The sequence below is a fragment of the Saccopteryx leptura genome, chromosome 2 (assembly GCF_036850995.1).
Source record: "Saccopteryx leptura isolate mSacLep1 chromosome 2, mSacLep1_pri_phased_curated, whole genome shotgun sequence".
Lineage (NCBI taxonomy): Eukaryota > Metazoa > Chordata > Mammalia > Chiroptera > Emballonuridae > Saccopteryx > Saccopteryx leptura.
Window position 1 is genome coordinate 119,767,921 of NC_089504.1, and position 22,287 is coordinate 119,790,207.

General features: G+C 35.6%; 1 non-coding gene across 1 annotated transcript; it reads left to right on the forward strand.

Annotated features, from left to right (window-relative positions):
• Positions 1–8,437: 8,437 nt before the first annotated feature.
• Positions 8,438–8,651, forward strand: LOC136396326 (small nucleolar RNA U3). Its single transcript, XR_010749665.1, has one exon. It is a non-coding gene; the product is annotated as a small nucleolar RNA U3 (small nucleolar RNA).
• The last annotated feature ends 13,636 nt before the right edge of the window (positions 8,652–22,287 follow it).

Here is a 22,287-nt window from a genome sequence, read left to right on the forward strand (position 1 = left end):
GGACTCTTCAAATTCTGATGGCAATATCTGAGTGCCCCATAGCCCCAGTTTGCTTTATTATATAGCCATATGCAAATCAAGAAAGTCCTTGATACAAAGTTACACACCCAAGGCATAAACAGGATGCATTAGTGAACTTTACCAACATCTGAACAAAGAGTCAGGGGAAGGGCATGTAAATTGCTTCCAGCAACCCAAGGAAGCAAGTGAAGTGAGTGCAAGTACTCAGCATATTAGCCAATATGGAGGTGAAGGGGAGAGAATTTAGCCATTTGCTAAGCCTCGAATCTACATGGCTTTCTGCCATTTACAGTCCACAACATATCCCCCTTTTCTTTTTTCTTTTTAATTTGTGTGCTGAGATTTGCACTCATCTGATTTCCTAGTTTCCCTGATTCTAATTTGGAGGCAGACTGAAAAAATACAGAAGAAACACAAAATTAGTATAGCCAAATACTAACAGATACCCAAACAAATATTCTAATACATTACAGTGATTAAAGCCTTTAAGTAAATTCTTAGCCAATATACAAGAATTTATAAAAGAGTATTGTCCTTAATATATTCACCAAGTCCAAGTTGGCACCAACACCATTCCAAATCCCTGCAAATGCAACCCAACCCCAGTTCAGTCCATTAGGAGCTGTCACAGGAGTAGGAGTCCAGGAAAAGTCCACATTCAGGAAAAGTCCACATGGCACTGGAATTGTTGTCATATTTCTATACTTTGCAGCTCACGTCCAAGTCCCAAAGACCGCTGCTTCTAGCTGGTAATGATTCAGGTAGACTGGAAAAGCCATCTGCAGCATGAGTGGAGATGGAGCTTCTGTTCTCCTCAGCCTGAAGAGATGACACCAGGGCACTTTTCCATGGAGCTCTGCAACCGTGGCGTGGTGAAGAGAACCTTGGGATACACTAAGCTGGGTGGCAAAGGTAAATTTATAATAGAAATTGGCAAAAAGGAGAAAGAGAGCTCTAAATTAGGAGTAGGTCCCAGCCTAAAATATGAGTGGGACATTGAGGCAGGAGGAATAAAGGAAACACTGTATATTAAACAAAGCAGCAAAAAATAGGACTATCAGCACCCACAACAGAGATCTTTGAGGGAAGAATAAAAAACCTAAATATTCAGACAAGACATAGTTAAGTAGCCCTTGCGTAAATGAGATCAGTTTACCTGCCTCTTGGAAGAAATACCCTAGGCTTGTCCATGGTGACGTAGATGGGGCCCATGGCCCTGGGCACCTTCAGCCTTCAGTGGCAAATCCCAGCATTCTGGGCAAGGTTAGGTCATAGGTGGCTGGAGCAGGGCTGGAAGAGACTGAACTTCCCTTAGAGGAGTGAGGGAGAAGCCTACCTTCCAGTGTCCCTTTTTCCTCACAGCAAAGGCATGTAAGCCTGGCAGGCTTTGGTTTAAATGACCATCCTTTCCACTACTGAAGCAGGGCCCAGATGGAGTCCTATGAGACCCCTTTGGGGCGTTGGAGCCTTTGAGGGTGTATGCCAAGAGTTAGTATTTCACCTGATCTCTTTTGGGCTTTTTCTGCCTCTTGATCATTATAGACCTTAAAAGCCATGCTCAGAAGATCTCGCTGAGGGGTTCGAGGATCCCCATCCACCTATATAAACCTTTTCCATATATCTGGAGCTATTTGGAAAAAAACAAAACAGTGTTATTAGCTGAATCAAATAAAAGAGGGTAGAAGTTTGCAGGAGAAAAAAGATTTGGCGTTTCTTGTTCATTAGCATTCAAAAGAAAAAAAAATTTAAGTGAAAAGCATGATAAGGTAGACCCATAGGAGTTCTAGGATATGACCCCCCCCCCTTTTATATATATTTTTAAATTGACCTTGAAATATTTGCTGGGTACACTTTAAGAATACCTTGACTTTAAAGGTTGTAAGAAATACCCATAATTCGAAAGGTTTGACAAAATACAGTAAATGCTTTTGCTACATATGCAGGAGCATTGTCAGTTTTAATCACATCTAGAAGTCCAATAATAGAAAATGCATAGACAATGAGCTATAACATGCTTAGCAGCCTCTCCTGTTCTAGCAGAGGCTACTATAAATCCAGAATAAGTATCTACTGTAACGTGGACAACGGACTGTTTGCCAAATGAAGGTATATGAGTAACATCCATTTGCCAAAGTTGTCCTGGTAGGAGTCCTCAAAGGTTAACTCCAAATGAAGGGACAGATTGTAGTATAGGACCCCTTAGAAAGGATTTAACAATCTGCCGTGCTGCTTCTCAAGAAAGTTGAAACTGTTTACGCAGGGCTGCAGCGTTCTGGTGATGAACAGAATGAGACTGAATTGGTAGATCTGTCATGGTTGCTCCAATAATTTTCTTTTGGGTAGCTTGATCAACAAGGGCATTCCATGGTGCTAAAGCTCCAGGGAGCATGGAGTGAGCTCAAATATGTCCTATAAACACGGAGCTCTATGTTGACATACAAGTCTTTTGAAGAAGGAGAAACTGCTGAAATAGTTCCTCATCAGTAGTTGTCCCTAAGACAGCAGTCTCTATAGTGGGAACAACCATAAGTAAATATTTGCTGTCTGTATACAGATTAAAGGAGGAAGATGGCAAATGCTGAAAAGCCATGATAATGTAACTATTTTATCAGCTGGGTAGTGAGAATCAATTTGGCTGTAAAATTTGCAAAAGCGATTTGCCATTTAGTGGAAGTTTCCCAGAGCCATTGTTGTTGATCCTTTGAAAAAAGGAACAATAATTTGAGGTTCAAAACCTATAAACTGTAAGAGTCACCTACATCCCTTGATAATCAAGGAGGTGACAAGATCAAAATATGGAGATAAAACTTTCTTAAGAGTAACAGCTAAATGAATCCATTTAATAGGACCTGAAGCTTGCCACAATAGTCCCGTTGGAGTGTAACTTGAGGGATAAATTAGCAAGGCAATTGATTCTTCAGGATTTATGTATCTTAGTTGTTCTTGTAGCAAGGCTTTTCCTATAAGCTTTAAAGCTTGTTGTCCTGCAGCTGTAAGTAGCCAAGGAGAAGCTGGTTCATCTGAGCCTCTAAGACTATCAAAAAGTGGTTTCAGTTCCCCGGTAGTTAATTTCAAGGAAGGTCTAAGCCAACCATGATGGAAATATTGTATATCTGCCCTGTACAACATGATAGCTACTAGATATCTGTGACTGTGGAACACTTGAAATGTGGCTTGTACTACTAAAGAACTGAATTTTAAATTTTATGTAATTTTAATTAACTTAAATAGCCATGTGACTAATGGCTTTTGTATTAGTTAACACAGCTTGTAGATCATTCTGAGAGGGGAGTCACAATACTTTCCAATTGAAAATGGTCAAAGGATGATTGTATTTTAAGATATTAAAGTGACTGTGATAGCATTTTTTCCTAGGCGACGTGGAGTACAGTTTGGTTGAGATTATTTATAGTAATCCAGATTTTAATGGACAAAGGCCTGAAACAGAAAAGGTGGCAGTGAAGGGGAAATAGGAGAAATTATGAAGAAGCAATTTCTAATACTTGAGTACTTAATAGATATGATATCACAGTTTTCCTCCTTTAATGCATAAGAGACAATGAAATAATTGAAAAAGAAAATAGGTTAAAGTGCAGGCAACTAGTTTTTTTTAATTTAATTTATTTATTTATTCATTTTAGAGAGGAGAGAGGGGAGATAGATAGATAGATAGATAGATAGAGAGAGAGAGAGAGAGAGAAGGGGGAGGAGCAGGAAGCATCAACTCCCATATGTGCCTTGACCAGGCAAGCCAGGGTTTTGAACCGGCAACCTCAGTGTTTCCAGGTTGATGCTTTATCCACTGCGCCACCACAGGTCAGGCCTTGTTTTTTTAATTTTATTATTTTTTTGTGACAGAGACAGAGAGAGTTAGAGAGAGGGACAGACAGACAAGAAGCGAGAGAGATGAGAAATACCAATTCTTTGTTGTGGTACCTTAGTTGTTCATTGATTGCTTTCTCATATGTACATTGACCAGGGGCCTACACAAGACTGAGTGACCCCTTGCTCGAGCCAGTGACCTTGGGCTCAAGCTCGTGAGCCTTGCTCAAACCAGATGAGCCTGTGCTCAAGCTGGCAACCTCGGGGTCTTGAACCTGGGTCCTCCATGTCCCAGTTCGATGCTCATCCACTGCTCCATGCCTGGTCAGGTGAGGCACTAGTTTTGAAGCGAAGATAATTGGATCTTCTTAAAGCATCATTATAGGATGTAGGGATTAATTCACTAAATGTCAATGAAAACAGTGCATGAACTCTAAAGTGCTTTACAAATTTAAGAGATAGTGAATTTAAAATATCTGGTTGGAACTATCCAGAAGATAGTTTTTGGTAAAAGTTGATAAGGAACAGGGTTAACAGTCCAATACAGACTTTCCTCCCTTCAAGCAGAGCGCTTGTTTAATATCACCATTGTTGTCTATACTCTGAAAGTGCATGGAAAAAAAAAAAAAGAAACAAATCAAAGTAGAGCAAATAAAATTAAAAAGAGAAGTAAAGATAAAAAAAAAAGAAGAGACTTACAAAAGAAGGGTGCTCAGCTCACAATCATTGGACTGATAAAAATGAAATTGGAATCTGTGGCTTTCATAAAATGGTCTTCATTAATCAGTTTTTAAATCTGTGACAGACTGATATTTAGCTTACTTCCTGTGGTATTAAATTCCATTAGCATTGGTTGAACAAAGGAATTTACAGGCTTATTGAGACTCAAAGCAGGAACACAAATAACTGTACTAGAATAAAGAATGTGTTGAGGTATGGCATTCTGTTTGAATTTAAAGCAGAAAGGGAGAGATGATAATTCAGGAAGGTTGACAATAATGGGTTTATGGTGAAAGTGATCATTTTACAAGGTGGCGTAAGAGAATAGAGAACTTTTAGATCCATAAAAGGCATCAAGGAGATTCCAACTAATAGATTAATTGTGAACCACATTATTACATTGGGACTGTGATGTGGTTCTGAGGAAGATATTCATTTTTGAAAATCTAAGCTGGTGATATATATTGGAGGTCATACAATGGAGTGTCTTAATGGTTAGATATATTCAATGACTATTTCTTAATTATCTGCTAAATAGTGGACATTCTTTTGACCAATGAAGGAAATAGTGATATATAAGACAGACAAATTCACTACTATCATAAAGCTCATATTTAATAAGATAGAGACAGCAAACAAAAATCATACAATTAATTAGTTTTATTTATGGTAAGTTCCTTTAGGGAAATAAAAATTGCATTTAAGTGTATAACACAAAAACATAGCACCTTCTTAGAAGTAAAAAAAAAAGATTTTCTGAGGAAGTTAAATTTCAGCTAATACTTGAAAGATAAATAGGTGTTAATTTACATATGGGAAAAATATTGTACCCTTGATGGCTATTGGAAGCTTGTATGAGGCCAGGTTTGAATTGTTACAGCCTGAAGAAAAGCTTAAATCTTTGTGTTAAAGTGTTTGGACTTTGGTGAGTGACCTTAGACAATGGTGGTTTTGTCCAAAGCAAATGGGCTGTTCCTATGGGGACAGAAAGCTAAGAAAACATGGGCTTTAAATTAAGGCATTCAGACAATGGCACAGGTACTTGGGCCCACTCAGAAATGTTCAGGTGCTGAAGGTGTATACAGGAGGATACATAAAGGTCTGAAGGCTTTTTTAGATAATGTTGGAGGGCTTCAGTAAAGCAGATCCTGGCACACTGTTGGCTGTTTTAACAGTCACAGATCTTGAATGTACAGGCCAAGTGCGACCTGGCATTGCATGTTAGATTGAGGTATGCAGAGATGCTACCTAACCTAAACCCATTTTTTTCCTCCAGGGTACAACTAAGCTTATCTTCCAGTCTTCCTTGCAGTTAGCTATGTTCATGTGCTTCAGATTTAGTCAGTGGAATAGGAGTGGAAATGGCGTACTATTTTTAGCCCTGCCTCATGTAAACATTCCTCATGTAATTCTTTCTGCTTTATTCCCATCCACTGCCTTAGTGAGACGAACAGGATGACCTTGGAATTCACCTAGTAAAGATGATAAAACTTAAGGGGAAATTTAACATTAAGAGGTAACACAGAAGTAGTTTTTGCCTTTTCAGATATAGTACATGCTTAAAATATAATTTAACCTCTTGCTGGTAGATTTCTGCCAGTTGAGATTATGCCTATAGTTTATGGAATATAGATCTATTAATTTGACTGTCATTCTAATAAAAACTAGCAGAATATCTTCACTTACTTTTTTCTTCACTCAAATACTGAAGAATCTATGCTATTTTTGTTTATTTAATATTGCTGAGGACTAAATTTATAATTGTGCCTAGGAGTAAAACTGTTCTAGAAGTTGGGAGCTGTATTAAATTTGACTGGTGTAAGGCATATAATGGATGTCTGGACTCTATTACTATGAGAAAAAATAATAATAAAACCACAGTAAGTTACCATTCTACACCTAAAAATGGGTAAAATAAAAAAGCCTGTCAAATATTTATAGGAACTTAGGGTAACCAGAACTCTCAAATATTGTTATAAGAATATAAAATTATACACCCAGCTTGGAAAAATCTTGGTAGTTTCTAATACTGTTAAATATTCTTTAATATTAAGGTCTAGGAACTTTATTCCTATGTATTTATATGAGAAAATGATAATATATCCACAAAACTCTTTGTACATACTATTAAGGTGACCAATTGTCCTCCTTTAGGGAGGACAATCCTTCTTTTGTAAGTTCTGTCCTCTCTCAAAAAGTGTCCTTCTACATGTCCTCCTTTTTGATATTGGAAGACTAATCATAAATGTCTGAATTCTATCAATGCAGAGTTGATCCATTGCGTGTGATGTGACGTATTTGTATTTGACATGACGATTCATCAAGGATCAGTACAATGCACCAAGACGTGATTATGAGATGCATGTGCTCCTCATGGGAGACCTTGAGAGAGCCGCAAATGGCTTTGTGTACTTCTCACTGAAACACGACACAGCACATACGACATTGTAGATTCATGATTATTTCTTTCTCAGTGAATATTCAATCATAGACAGGTAAACACAATTCGTGTTTTATTAATTTATTATCTATTTAATAATTTCCAAATACATATAATTTTATTTACAAGTATTTTTCCAAAATTTGAGTTTTAAAGTGGAAATCTAACCTCAAACCATATCATTTAATAACGCATTTTGATTAAATAGTTGCATAAAATAGATTTTTTTAATAAGAAAATGATAAACACACCTGAATATCACTCCAAATTAGTGGTTTTGTTTGATATTTAGTTTTGTTAATTTAGCTTCCAGAAAATTTGCCTACCATGATGTAACATTTTCAGTTCCTAATGTGCTTGCACTGTTGGCATAGCTCTATATTTAATTTTTAATTTCATTTAATGAATGGAAAAATCAAAAAAGAAAAAATGCCATTTCAACGATAAATTGAAAAATACATTTTCATTTCTCATATCAAAGAAAGATACCATTGTTTTCTGCAATATTTGCAGCAAAGAATTTTGTACTACAGTTGGGGGCAGAGCAGCTATAACAAACCACTTGACCACCAACAAACATAAGCAATCATTAGATACATCAACTTCCAGTTGTAAAGTAACAAGTTTTTTTAAAACTTCAAATTTTTCTGAAGATGAAAAACAGTTGGCTGCAATAAAGGGAGCATTTGCATTTCACATCATAATTCACAAAGTTTTTGTAGTATGAATTGTACAAGTAAATTATTGAAAAAGTTTCACAATAAAAAATTTTCATGTGAGGCTATTTTGAAATCAGTATTTAAAAATTACTGTAATAAAACACTTATAGAGCAGTGATCCCCAACCTTTTTTGGGCCATGGACCGGTTTAATGTCAGAAAATATTTTCATGGACCAGTCTTTAGGGTGGGACAAATAAATGTATCATGTGACTGAGACAAGCATCAAGAGTGAGTCTTAGATGGATTTAACAGAGGAAATCTGGTCATTTTTTAAAAATAAAACATCGTTCAGACTTAAATATAAATAAAATGAAAATAATGTAAGTTATTTATTCTTTCTCTGTGGACCGGTAACAAATGGCCCATGGACCAGTACTGGTCTGAGGCCCGGGGTTTGGGGACCATTGTTATAGAATTGGAAACTGCAGCATTTGTAATGATTTTATCTGATGCATCAAATCACAATGAAATTAAATTGTATCCAATAATAGTAAGATATTTTAATGTTACCAAGGGCATTCAAGTAAAAATTTTAAATTTAGAATTCACTGAGGGCGAAACTTCTGAAATTTTGTCAAACCATTTATACAGAGTAATAAATGAAAACAATCTGAAATCCAAAGTTGTTGTACTAACGGCTGATAATATGAGTACAAATTGTGGTGGGCAAAGATGCATAGGGTGAATAATGTGTATGTAAAATTACAAGAGTTAAGACTATACTTTCAGGGATCATTTCTATAGTTTGTTACTAGAGAAGTTTCTCTGATCGTGTAGAGTACCCAAAACCATGAAGAGGAGTTGCAGTGTTCCCTCCTGATCGTGAAGCCAGCTCTTGGCGTTGCTTGTGCAACTGCCTTTTGCCATTGATGGTCGTTCTTCTCTTCCTTTGGGAGAGTAAGAGGGAGAGAACGCAGTCTGAGTGGTAAAAAAAAAAAATTACAAGAGTTACTGCAAAAGAAAATACTAGGAATAGGTTGTAAATGCACATATTTTGTCAAATGCAATCAATACAGTGTCATGTGCCATGCCAATTGATGTAGAAGTAATAATAACTTTTTATTTATTTGCATTTTAGTCATCTTATCATTCATGTTGCTACTTTAAAACAATTTTGTGAAGATGCAAATGTTGAATACAAAAAATTTTTAGGATATTCAAAAGAGCTTGTTCTACAATTATTTGAGCCTCTCTGTTCATATTTAAAAGTTTAGACAAATGTCCTAAAATCCCAGAATTGTTTTTCAATAATATAATATCTGAGATATTAATGTATTTTGTACATAATCAAGCATCTATTTTTCACAAAATGATTCCAAAGATTGAAGGTGAACACATTTTAGCTACAGAAGTTAGTCTTATTTTGAATGACTTTATCCTTCAATATAAATTTTGTTTGAAGAAAAATATCTTCCTTTAATTATTAAAAGAAAATTGTCAGACTTAGAGGAATCAAATCCAGCATAACAGAAAAGTTTATCAAAGAAGTGTGGAATTTTTACCAGACATGTTTTCAATATATTGACGAATGGTCTGAAACAAACATCATGGGAAATAACAGTTTTCAATGGTGTTTTTTTTACTTCATTGCAAGTATCTTGGACAGATATTGAATCTTGTCTTGAGTTTTTGTCTAAAGAAATGCCAGACATAAAAATAGATGACAATAGTCTCTTTGAAGAAATTAGAAGACTGAATGTATATTTAAATTCTGAAAAATTAATACAATGGGAAAATGAACATGTCAAAATTGACAAAAGATGGGTGGAAATATTCAGCCATTTCAAAAATGAACATATTCCATGTGAAAATTTCTTTATTCTTGTTTAATTTACATTGTGCTTCCCTGGAACTAATGCAGCAGTTGAAAGAGTTTTTTTTTAATTGCTAATAATTTTTAGACAAGTGAGAAGTCGAGATTGAATGTTCATACTCTAGCTGTAGCACTTGCCGTAAAATTCAATATGAAGGATATTTCTTGTTCAGATATTTCCAATGTATTGTTACAAGATGATGCATAGGCCAAAAATATTCATTCAGTGGGAAAGTACTCATTTAGATAATATTATAATTATACTTTTTTATAATTATTATTAAAAATTAATTGGCTTGTAAGCATAATTATAATATAAAATAGTATAAATGTTTTTATTATGCACTTATATTATAGTGTATTATTGTTGCAATGAATAAAATGTTTCTTTTATTTAAGATATTGTTTTCTTTAATTTATTTTGTCCTCCTTTTCATTGCAAAAAAGTTGGTCACCCTAATACTATCCATAGTGGCTTTATTCATAACACCTAAAAAGCTGGAAATAGCTCAAGTATCTATCAACAGAAGATTTGATTTAAAAAAACTGAGCCATATTCCTACCCAGAATACTACTCAGTAATTAAAAAAAAACAACAATATACTGATGCACATAACAACATAGGTCAATTTCAAAAACATCTTGAGTGAAAAAAAACCCAACAAGACACTAAAGCAGGGGTCAGGAGTCAGGAACCTTTTTGGCTGAGAGAGCCATGAACGCCACATATTTTACAATGTAATTCTGTGAGAGCCATACAATATGTTTAACACTAAATACAAGTAAATGTGCATTTTTTGTAAGACCAACAATTTTAAAGTACAATAAGTCTCTGAATTCTTTTTAATAACGTTGTTATGCTGTTGCTAACCAATGATGAACTTCTTACCATTAATGCGACTTCTGGTGCTGCATGGTTTTGCTAATGGCTTTGTAATCTGGTTGATACATGGCGAGGTTAAGCTTTATGCAGGCGTTGAGACTTCCATTCATTAAACGTGATTGTAGGTTGGTCTTAACATTCTTTAAATGTGAGAAAGACAGCTCACATGCATACATAGAGCCAAACATTGTCAGTACAGCAGTACTCACACACTGCAGTGTGTGGTATGTGACAGGAAGCGCGTTCCAAGTTTTGACAATCGGCTGGTCCGGGGGTTGAAGTTTTTTCATTTGTCGCCACTTGTGTTTGCTCTCCAACTCTGCTTGCTGTTGTGCAAGTCTTTCCAAATCTTCATTCAGTGACTTGAACTTATTCACCCACATGTTTGAGGCCTTTAGGTCAGCAGCTTGTAGCTCGAAATCGCTGATGGAGACACCGGGGATGTAACTCAGGTTGGCAATGTCCACTGCACACTCCTGAGAATGGGTGATGAACTTAAGAAGACAAGAAGACAAGTACGCTCACGAAATTCTCCAAAGCTCACTTTGAATGACTGCAGAAGATTAGATGTGAAGCTGCTAACTGCTGGAGATCAAGATGTTGAGCAGGGTCACTTGCTATGCATGCATCATTAAACTCTCCCAGTTTTTCAAAGTGTGGTAAATGACCTGTTTTAATGTCAGTGACCTGTTTCAAATGCAAACACTGCTTGTTGAAGGGTTAATACTGTATTTACAATGTCTTGCATATACACATTTTGCTGGTTCAGATGTTCAGTCATGTCCACGAGATAGTAGAACTTCAGGAGCCACTCAGTGTTAGCTAACTCAGGATTCTCAACGTTTTTCATTTCAAGAAAATCCGGATTTTGCTCAGACAAACTGCAAAACGGCTGAGTACCTTCCCTCTTGACAACCAACACACATTGCTGTGCAGAAGCAGACCAGGATAATTATTCCCAACTTCATCCGGCAGTGTTTTAAACTAGTGATCATTTAAAGCTTAGGCAACAATAAAGTTGACCACTCGAATGACCAGCGACATCACCTCACCAAGCTGCTCACCACACATCTGAGCACAAAGTGCCTCCTGATGTAGGATGCAGTGAAAACTTAGGATGGGTCTCTTTTCATGTTCATGAAGAAGCACTACGAATCCTCTGTTTTTCCCCACCATGCATGGAGCACCATCAGTACACACCAAAATAAGTTTATCCATTAGTAGATTTTTTTTTTAGCAAACTCAGAGAAAGACTTGAATAAATCCTTCCCTCTTGTTGTCCCTTTCATAGGTAAAACAGCAAGACCTTCCTCACGTACTGTGTCACCAACAGCATACCTTGCAATCACACTGAATGGAATAAATGGCTTATGTCTGTTGACTCATCCAAAGCGAGAGAAAAGAATAGTGCTGCATTTATGTCCTTCACTTGTGTTGCCTCAATTTGATTTGCCATCATGATGGTACGATCATGAACAGTTCTTGCTGACAGAGGCATGTCTTTTATTTGTTTGATTATCTTGTCTTTATCCGAAAAGTTGTCAAAAAGTTCATTGACAACATCAAGTATAAATGTTTTGGCATACTCCCCATCTGTGAATGGCTTTCTGTTTCTCACAATTGCCAAAGCACCAGCAAAGCTAGCCGAATTCCAGTCACCTTGTTGGGTCCAAACACAAAGTTGCTGCTGACTAGCTTGCACTCTGCACAGTAGCACTTGACATGCTTTCTTCCTGCTATCCCCCACTGGATATTTTGATGCAAATGTAGTATGGCGTGTGTCGAAGTGCCACTTTATATTTGACCGTTTCATTGATGTAATTTTATCATTGCATATTAGACACACTGCAGAACCTGCTCTCTCCACAAAGGTGAATTCCTCTGTCCATTCCTGCTGAAAAGTACAATACTCCTGATCTTTTTTTCTTTTAGCCATGTTCTTCGTCAAAAGGGTTTCTGCACTTAGCTAGCTGACTACTTGATTAAAAGGAGGGAAGTTTACTTCCTGACTTCACAACGACCCGTGTACATTCCACATTTTCCAATAAAAATTTGGTATTGTCTTGGAGGAAGCTGTGATTGGCTCCAGCCTCCCGCAACCATGAACATGAGTGGTAGGAAATGAATGGATTGTAATACATGAGAATGTTTTATATTTTTAACATTATTATTATTTAACATTTTTATTAAAGATTTGTCTGCGAGCCAGATGCAGCCATCAAAAGAGCCATATCTGGCTTGCGAGCCATAGGTTCCTGACCCCTGCACTAAAGAGTACATACTTTACAATTCTATATAAATGCATTTCTTGTTCAGAGAAAATTTATCTTTCATGAGGGACAGGAATTCACTGGGAAGCAATAAAAGTTAAGGTAACTTCCTGGAGTGACGAAAACTAATCCACTTCACAATAAAGGTGCGGTATATACATTTGTCCAAAATAATTAAACTGTACACTGAAAAACTGTACGTTGTAAATTATACTTCAGTAAAAAAAATAAATAATAAATTAAAAACCTGTACTTAAAAAAATATGAGGTGTAAAATTCTGAGCTTTGAAAGAACAATAACCATTCTAGCAAATAATAGCCTTGGTTTGAATTGTCAAAAAGCATTGACTCTGCACAGGCATTGAGAACTTTTCTAGCTGAGTCTGAGATGATTAGGAAATACTAAAAAGAATTCTTCACTCTTTTTTCTGTGAACTTGTAATTCACGTGGAATTTTATTTTGACTTTAATGCCATCAGTTGTTAGAATTCGACTTAAAAATTTATTTAATATTTAATGTCTATCTGGAAAGTTGATAATGTTGGGAATCTTGTATTTACATTTGAAACATCTATAGATTATCAAGATTAGTATTTTTTTTTACTGGAGAATCTTTATGCTTTATATTATATTAGTATCCTAAAGATGTCTTTTAATTTTATTGAAAAACCTCTGAAATGCTATGTTGGACATTATATCTGGACATGATTTAGGATGGAAAAAAAGATTAAGGAGCAAAATTTTAGCCTTAGCCTTCTGATCAAACTTTACATGACCTACAAAAGTCTAGGGGGAATACTCAAAACGAAGGAACTGTCCCTGGTCAATGACTGTGATAAGTGACATAAGAATTATTTTGACCGAAAGATACTTGAAAAACAGCAGGTGCGGGAGGATGCTCTGACCTTTCCTTTCTTCCTTCAAGCAGGAGATAAATCTCCCACGTGCCGGATGCTCTCCCTGTACAAGAAGGGTAGAAACAATCTTATTGTCAGAAGCAGCATCAAACCTAAGAGAATTCTGTACAAACAGACCTTGTTTATATAACTTTTACTTTCCTTTAGTCTCCTTATAAAGTCCAGTTACTTTTCTATAATTTCCTCTCTTTGATGAACTTAGTATATAAGCATTTACCTAGGCCAGGGGTCCCCAAACTACGGCCCCCTGAGGCCATTTATCCAGCCCCTGCCGCACTTCTGGAAGGGGCACCTCTTTCATTGAAGGTCAGTGAGAGGAGCACATTGACCATCTCATTAGCCAAAAGGAGGCCCATAGTTCCCATTGAAATACTGGTCAGTTTGTTGATTTAAATTTACTTGTTCTTTATTTTAAATATTGTATTTGTTCCTGTTTTGTTTTGTTTTGTTTTTTAGTTTAAAATAAGATATGTGCAGTGTGCATAGGGATTTGTTCATAGTTTTTTTTTATAGTCCGGCCCTCCAACGGTCTGAGGGACAGTGAACTGGCCCCCTGTGTAAAAAGTTTGGGGACCCCTGACCTAGGCTTTGCCACTTCTTTGAGTCCTCATTTTCCCAAAGAAACGGGAAGGTGGGAGGTGGCTCCAATGTACATATAAAATCTGTATGTCTTCCTCATCTTAATTTTTCTTATGTCAATTTAGTTCTCAGGCCCAGCCAGAGCTTCTGAGACAGTAGAGGTTAAGTTTTGCCTTCCTAAGTTAACAAGGGATTAATGAGGTCCCACTAGCCAGCTGCTGGCTGCGTGCTCCTTTTTAGTCGTAGCTATTAAAAAAAATCACCTTCATCTGAAGCCTCTTATCTCTCAGCTCAGAGTTTAGCTCAGGTTGAGGGGTAGATGTTTCTTTACAGGTGATATTTAAAATTGGCAGTATTTAAACTAGCCATGAAAAGAAGGAACAGAGTAAAAAAAGAGGACCAAGAAAGAACTCTTAACACATATTATTTATAGAGGATCTGAAAGAAGAGAAAAGGTCTGTGAAGTAAATGGAGAACAAGTAATTGAGATATGGGAGAAGGAAGCTACAGACAGGGAGAATGTTAGAACCTGCCAAAGTGAAGCTTTAGGAATATCAGGGCAGCCTGGTTTGATGATGTAAAATTCTAAAAGGAGGACAAAAAAGAAAGGCAAGTCCTGTGTTCAGTATCAGTCCAATTACAAAACACATGGCAATCTCCAAAAAGCTTCGAAATTCACTATCATTGTTCATGGTTGGAATGTAAGCATTATTAGAATGCAAGTTTGACAAGAGCTTAAGATTGTGTGCTGTTCATTTTGAATGCCTATCCCCTAGTTAGCACTCAATAATATGTTTGTGGAGTAAATAGCTTTAATTTCCCTCACCACACACACCTTGAGTAGATATTTTCCTTGTTCTTATTTTATAGCTAAAGGAACAAAATCTTTGGCCAGGATCACCAAGTTACGTTAATGGCAAAGCCAGACTCCTGATAACTGGTACAACACTATGTTCAATGGCAGTAAAAAACTTCAATCTCACCTCCTCCACCTTATTTGTATGTGTTTAAATGTCAGTTTCTCAATAAGGACAAGCCTGACCACTTCACGCAAAATGACACTTCCGTCTCTGACCATTCACCCTGTCCCATTGCTCTCTATGGCACTTATTACCATTTAATATGTTAGAGAATTAACCTTGTTGTGTTTTTCTTTGTGTTGATTCAGAATAGAAGGTAGAATACAGATTTATTTTCTACTTTGTTCATAGATATATACCACATGTTTTGAGGGGTGACTGGCACTTTAAGAATTATTTGCTGAGTGAAACAGAAGTTTGTAGCTCTTCGGAAGCATAAGAAAATAAAACACACACACACACACACACACACTTTTATAGTCACAAATTTTAACTGCACTTCAGAAAATAACTTAATTTTTTTTTACTTTTTTGATATGCTAAAATCCCTGAACCAAATCAATGAATAAAAAATCAATAGAACTACCACTTTATTGTAAGTCATATAGCACACTGAGCTATTTGGCAAAAAAAAAAAAAAAAAAAAAAAAAAAAAATGACTCTAAAGCATAATATATGTTAACATATGTAAAGTGGATAGTGACTGATTTTCAAAACATTATCCGTACATGTGTGACTTTAATTAGGAAGCTATACTAGATACATTATGAATTTTCATGAAGAAAAAAGCTAGCATCTGGACTTGAGATCCTACACAAAGAGAAAGTGGGTTTCTTTCTCCTCTTCCAGGGCCTGTGAAACCTACATTTCCTTCAGTTAGAATTTCCTCAGAAATAGGAAAATAAAAACTTAAACTGTAAAGTCAATAAGGCTTCACCACAAATTTTCACATTGGTGATACAAAGCTTTAAGGAAATACCACAATTCCATGATTTTTATCATCTCCCATAGCTATAAGATGAAAATATTTTAATAAATCTCTAAATTCTTGTTTTGTACACGTATTTTTTTAACAGCTACTACCAAGGCTAGAAGTATATTTATCTGAGATGTTCATTTTTTTGTTTTTTATTTTAGACTATTATTAGCTTTAACTTTTCCAGATTTGAGTCCCTTAACATAAAAAAACACTACTTTAAAAATATTTTTCTTCAGAAATTTATGAAAATATTTGAAGCAATCATAATTCTATATTAAAACTCTTATAAAGACTTTCTTCCATGTGTAAACAGATTTTACTATCTTGGAAATGTATATGAAAACAATAACTGTTTTTATTCACTAAAATATCTACTTAGGTCCTATAGCACTTATATCTTACATAATATATTATTTAGTTGATATCTTGTAATTCTTTTAAAATTTATTATCTCCCTAAAAATGTCAAAATATCCCAGAAGACAATAAAATATTTAAATAATTTATTTTTACTTCCTTCTACACTGCTCACACAAATTAGGGGATCAGGGAACGTGCAGATAGTCTAATACTTGCAGACTTTTGTATAGTGCATTTTCACCAATGAAATAAAAGTTGGTTTTGCATCTCATTTGCTTAATCGAACAACTTTCTTTGACTTGTCGTTTGCTTTTCTGATGTTCTTATTTAATAAAAAAATCAAATGCCTCTTTTTTTATTGCTTCATATTTATTTTGATATATCCCTTAATTTTTGTGAGCCATATATTATTAAACATAAAGTAAGCATTAAAATATATTTGGTTGATTCAACAATTGGAAATTAATTTAAATACTACCTATTCAATGCAAATAGTTATATATCTTTGTACAAAATATGAGTCATTTTTCCTGAGGACAAGTAAATAATTAATCTAAGATTTCAAAAACTTTATTTTTTCCTTTTTGGTAAATATCAAATAACTCATCTTGCATTTTTGTGAAACTACTAAATGAATATCTATGACTTTGATTATTCATAATATATATATGCATTTATATATATCCAATTATTGCTGTACACTGTGTTAGATACTTTAGCACATTTTTAAAAATTCTTTATAAAAGCTCACTGTTTTCATATTACAGATGAGAAAGCTGAGGCATAGGGAAGTATAATTAATTGTCTAAGATCTTACTGGCAGTAAAAATCAAAGTTGATATTTAAATGTAAATCTTTAGAATGCAAAATCAATTATCTTTCCAAAGTTACACAGCTGACCCATTACTTACACAGTCTTTATCCAAACCAACAGGTATTACTGGTGTATACTGTGTTTATGTAACATGCTAATTCATATTATATATATTAGAGTAACTTCTAAACATAAGTGAATACCTCTAAATGAATGGGGAGTAATGCACACATAAATATGAGACTGGCTTTCTTGACTTTATATCATGTATATGCCTCTAATAAAAGAGGATTGCATTTTGGCCCTTTCTGAAATGACTTTTATTTGGGACAGAAAAATGTTGATTACTTTCATGACAAGACAGAACAGATAATCTTAATTCAGTAGCTATTCTTTTGTATTTACTTTGAATGCTTTTCCTCTCTTAAAGTCCAGCATAGTAACATTTATTGCTAAACAATACGAAAAGAATCCCGTAGTCTAAATTCAAGTCTATACTATTTGGGTTATTCACTATTTGTCATGTGTTAGGCATTTAATAGATATTCAAATATTTACTTTACTGAGTAAAGACTGTGTGATTATTTCTATGAAACTAAGAACACTAAGGCTCCATCCAAACCACTGTGAATTAGAGTGCTGATTTCAGATGAGTTTTTATTCAGGCTGTTCAAGCACATGTTTCCTTTGGCTGTTTGGTGTCTCTGATTTTATTATATCATCAGTAATTAGGGAAATCAAGTTGAATGCTCAGCTTAATATATTCACTCCATAAGCAGCCTCTGCAATAAATTTCAAGGCTTAGAGATTAATAAACCCTTTCATACAATACAGGATTTATGACAGAAAACTCCAGAATTTGTGTTATTACAGAAAATTCCCTCTGGTTTGCTCTTTTCATGACTATGAAGGCCACTAAAGTAAGGATACATCTTTTTGGTTCAGTTTCTAATTTTTGATTCATCATCTTCAATTTTGAGAAAACAAGCCCTGAGGGGCTGCTGGCTTTCATCACTGAAATAAAATTATGACTCTAATCTCCAATCTTCTGTTTTGTTAGCAGTGTTTGAAGAATAATTTCAATTTTTTTTAATTTAATGAATTTACTGGGTGATGCTGGTTAATAAACATATAGGTTTCAACTGTGCAATTCTATGATACATCATCTGTATATAAACCAATTTCAATTTTAACTTGTCTATTCTCCCTTCTCTCTCAGTACAGAGCTCTTGATTACAAGAGAGGTGGAGGTGTTGTTGCTGGTGGTGATGGTGTGTGTGTGTGTGTGTGTGTGTGTGTGTGTGTGTGTGTGTGTGTAAGGGCGGTAGGGTGGGGAAGGAGAATGGGAGGCAGCATAGATAGACATATTTGTTGATCTGTTTGTAAGTCTAACATATATTTTAGCTGAGATTTCTCCAATGTTAATTGTACATGCAGAATTCATGCTGGGAAAATCTTCTTGGGAAAAAAAAAATGAAGTGCACAGCCGGCCTCTTATGTAAGATGTTTATTTTCATCCAATGCAACACACCATAGGAAGAACAGAAAACAGGCCAGTGCTTCTGGCCAGTTACATCACATCATCAGAAGAACACAGGAAAGCCTAATCACCATATTGTTAAGTAAAAGGATAATTTTCTTTCACAATTGTTTCTCTTGTAGAAACCTTTATTTCAGGAGATAGGGATCTTTCTCCCTTTTATATTTATTTCTTCAGATTCTATAAAAACATTGAAGCTACCTGAATTTCAGTTCCTATAAATACACATAAACACTCATTCCAGTACTTCTTCTCTGGGTCTCCAAATTTAAAAAAAATTGGATCATTTTAGGAGCACATTGTTCATCCTAAGGATGTTGTGAAGAAGGAGGGATCATCATCTTTATATCTGATATTTTAGAAGAATAATAATTTGCTTTAGATTGCCCTGTTTTTAGACTGCTTTGCTTGTATATTTATATGAGCATCATATTTATTTCATGAACTGCAAATTAAATGAACAATTTAATAAAAATGTTTTAAGTAGATAATTGTTTCTTTTATAGTATAGCTATTATTGCAGTTTACAAAGAATGAAGTGGATGAAATTGTGTGTATGAATATAGTATTCTTTTATCAATTCAGAATCTAAAAGGAATGAAAAACATAATCCTTTGTATTTTAGAGGTTGATTCATCTATTCTTAGAAAATATACCAAAATACAACTAACCACTCTGATTCTGCTTACGACAGCTTGGAAAAATGTTTTCTCTGTTAATGGGCAACCTTCAGGATTATTCTCCTTTATCCACTTTTTAATATTCTATTTGCCTGTTCTTGTTTTGTTCTCCCTCTAGAGGAAATTAGTGGATATTACAATTCAAACTCTAAAAATCTAATATACAGTCTCATTGAAATACTACAATCATAAAAGTAATTCCTTGACTTCATTTATATTCAACTTAACTCAGTTCAATAAATCATTAAGTAGTTCTGTTTTCAGTATCTTTTCTTTAAGTTGAAGTGTCAGTTTCTTAAAGGTCCTTTTCCATTTATTTTTTCTTTGATAGCAAAACCAAAACGTTAACCTTGAAAAGGTGGGTATGCTTTTGTGATTTCAACAATCTGATCATTATGTTCCAGGATTCACATTACACCTGTTATGCCATCTTTGGGAGGCACTGGATGCCATTTATTGTTGTACTAGTTGGACATACCAATAAAAAGTGGACCAATACCCTGCAGATATGACAATCAAATATTAGGATTTGGACCAATATATCAATAAATATCCATCTTTCAACTAAAGATTATTATAGAAAAGGGATCCCTTTCTCTGTTTTTTAGAGATGTGAAAGGTTTGATTTGTAGAAGCTTGTTTTCTCTATCTGGAAAATGGGGATAATCATATTTACCTCATGTAGTGCAAGGATCAAAAATTATATATCCAGTACCCAGTATGTGACTGGTTCAGAGCAAATTCCTTTTATTTTCCATTTTTGTATAACAAAAGTTGTCTGGCTTGGACTGAAAAGTAAAAATAAAAATTTGCTAAACTTTTCAGGAGATTCTCCTCATTTCTTGAGATACGAACAGACCAACATATGATTTTTTTTTTTTTTTTTTTGTATTTTTCTGAAGCTGGAAACCGGGAGAGACAGTCAGACAGACTCCCACATGCGCCCGACCAGTATCCACCTGGCACACCCACCAGGGGGCGACGCTCTGCCCACCAAGGGGCGATGCTCTGCCCCTCCAGGGCGTCGCTCTGTCGCGACCAGAGCCACTCTAGCGCCTGGGGCAGAGGCCAAGGAGCCATCCCCAGCGCCTGGGCCATCTTTGCTCCAATGGAGCCTCGCTGCGGGAGGGGAAGAGAGATACAGAAAGGAAGGAGAGGGGGAGGGGTGGAGAAGCAGATGGGCGCTTCTCCTGTGTGCCCTGGCCAGGAATCGAACCCGGGACTTCTGCACGCCAGGCCGACGCTCTACCACTGAGCCAACCGGTTATGATTTTTTTTTAAGATACGAGCTACGACTCGGTCTGTATTTTTGTTTGAGATCCGAGCAAAATTCCGAGATAAGAGTCATGATTCAAGAAGCTGCCGCTAGTTGGCACATTGGCGCATGAGTCCAGTATCGGCAGTTTGATATGAGTTGACTGATTTACAAGTTCAGTTATAGAACGAATTAAATTCATATCTCAAGGTACCACTGTACCTTCTTTTATGCTCTTACTTCAAATGTTATAGTCATGGCATAATTTTGTCTTTGAAATGTTGCTTCTAGACTCTTGCAGAAATGTCAGTCATGGCAGGTTGGTCCAAAAAGACAGAGATCTGTGATGTCCATATGTCAGTAGGAGCTATATTTGTGCTGGAATGTAGAAAGAAATATTTTGACATAGAAAAAAGTTCGGCATATAAAGCTTTAAAAGACAAGAATAGACTCTGGCTAGTTGGCTCAGTGGTACAGCATTGGCCCAGCATGTGGATGTCCTGGATTTGATTCCCAGTCAGGGCACACAGGAAAGGTGACCATCTATCTCTTCTCCTTCTCCACCTCTCCCTTTTCTTTCTTTGTCTCTCTCTCTCCTCCTCCCACAGTCATAGTTTGATTGATTTGAGTAAGTGACTCTGGGCACTGAGGATGACTCTGTGACCTTGTCTCAGATGCTAAAAATAGCTTGGTTGCAGAGCAACGGAGCAACACCCCAGTTGGGCACTCTCAAGAGTCTGTCTCTCTGCCTCCCCTGCTGTCACTTAAGTAAAAAAAAAAAAGGAAAACAAGATACAATAGAGTATGATCATGTAATATATTTGCACTTTAAAAGCCTAGAAAATTATTTATGAAACTATTTGGTGGAAGGTAAAATTATGCAGAACTTTGGAAAACTTCCTTTTTCTGTATTATAACTATAACATGGAGAAAATATTCAATAGATAATACATATAGTAAAATTTATAAGGAAATAAGTAGGTCTTTCTCCCACTTCTGAACCCCAGTAACTTAGTTTTCCTCCCCCAAACTGTATACAGTTTATTTTATCATCTTTTAAAGATTTCTCTATGCATTATACATAAGTAAGTATATGGATGCATATATGTATATATAATTGATTCTTGTTATTCACATTGGTTATGTTCCCTAGTCTCTGTGAACACTATATTAGCAACCACTGTATCATTCATTGCCCCAAGGGGAAATACAAAGTTAGGTTGCTGAGAGTCTCTGGTCACAACATTGTCATCAACTGATCAATACATAAGTTTCTCTTATGTATGTTTCTGTTTAAAGACATCTTAGTTATGATTCATTAATATTAAACTCACAGCCAACAGCTCTGTAACTCATGCCTGGACAAAGCTTATCCAACACACATATGTTCCCTGTAAGGCACATCACAGCCTTCTTGTGCTCAGGAACTCTAGAAATTCCTTCAGCACTATGCTTGGAGCCATTTTAAACAGCAAAATCACCAACAAAAGGCACACAAAATGGAAAAAAACTAGGTACTAAAGAGACCACAAAAAATATACTTGCTTATAGTATGGAGGCAGAACCCAGAAGGAAAGCATTGCCTTGTTTGATCCTCTCTCATACACTAGCAAT